Genomic DNA, 1,616 nt, shown 5'->3' on the forward strand with positions numbered 1-1,616 from the left:
GAACATTTTGCAATCAGTTTGCATCAATCTGCTCATCAGTTTATGCTTATCTGTTTAATTAATATGGATGGATCCATTAGAGAACAAGAAAAACGCTAGTGTGGCTGAGCCCTAATAAACTTCTTTCTTAAAGGGGTATTCCTAAATATAGTATACATTTGGTATTGTACTGTCCCAGAGAATAAAATGATGTTTTTTTTTTTTTTTTTTTTTACTATGTAAAGAGTGGTGTCAATTAAAAAAAAAAAAAAAAAAAAAAAAAAACAGATTTGGCAATAAGGCCTAAATGACTTGGTTACTAAGGGGTTAAAAGGTATAATGAACGCATGATTTTTATTTTTTTTTCTTATTGGTAGCTCCCCACGTTGTGAGTTTCTACCAAAGTTGTGATGAGCTTGCGCTTATATACAGAATGCGAGCTACTGTGGGGAAGGCGGGAACAGCAGCCTGGACCAATGAGGAGATAGGAGGCGTGTCTAAGACTACTATAGACCCTGTAGGCAATGTATATAAGCTGTAGTCTCTGGTCTATTAAATATGAGTTAAAAAGCAGCTAAGCATCAAGATCAGAGGAAAATATATCCAGATGTGGAGCATCATGTGTAGATACTTAATGCTTTGTTTTCATCCAGGCTTAGAGAAACATGGCTGCTTTTTTTCTAGTAACACCACCCTCCATTCCTAAGTTTGGTTGCCATTTTATATCTTGGTAATAGTGGTGGAGACGGTGCAGCTTAGTCCTGAGCAGCCTGGGCAGAACATCACATTGCGGTGTAATGGGATACCTGTGGATATACTTGGTGCTGTGGCCTTGTCATAGTCGTGGACTCAAGAGGTTCCCACAGATCTTCTCTCTCCCTACAGGGCTGCACTGGGCTCTGCTAAAGGTGTAGAGGGTGTGCAGAGTGGTGCAAGTGTGGTGTCCCAGCCATTACGTTTTATACAACTGGGTAAAGTATCTCTCTTTGGTTCTCACAAATGAGGATTAGGGAGATTGTGTTATGTGTATTCCCCCACTAGGTGTCACAGTTGTATTTATTATATGTACAGCTGAAGGTATTATGTGTTAACTACTGTTTGTCACATGTGAGCAGGGAAAAGGCAGCAGGACACCGCAGCCACATGGACAGGTAAGTACATCTCTTTATTATTTTCTATATTAAGCAAAGGTAGCACAGACATCGCTAGCAATATATATATATACAGCCCTTTCTTCACAATAATCGAGCTGTCTAATAAGCTCTGTAAGCGAGCGCTGATAAAGCAGATCGGGACTCGCTCTTACGGCATATTGGGCCATGTAATACCATCCTTAGATGAGAGGGGCAGTGACTACAAACTCCCCATTGTCTGGACAACTCCTCACAATCTCCTCTTGTCGATCTAAGAACAGTGTTTATTCAAATTCTGCAGTTGCACCATCCTGAAGAATCATATTCTTCCTTCTTCTATAAATTCAAAATTCATTCGATACTCTGTTAAATTTTTATTTACCAACCTCCAACGCGTATTAAGGCTTGAAACCCCTCTTCTTCAGGGAGATAACATACAAATGCATATTTACAAGTGAGGAGGCAGTCATTATATCAGCAAGCACATTACTTCCTTAAAGGGAA

The sequence above is a fragment of the Dendropsophus ebraccatus genome, chromosome 1 (genome assembly GCF_027789765.1).
Source record: "Dendropsophus ebraccatus isolate aDenEbr1 chromosome 1, aDenEbr1.pat, whole genome shotgun sequence".
NCBI lineage: Eukaryota > Metazoa > Chordata > Amphibia > Anura > Hylidae > Dendropsophus > Dendropsophus ebraccatus.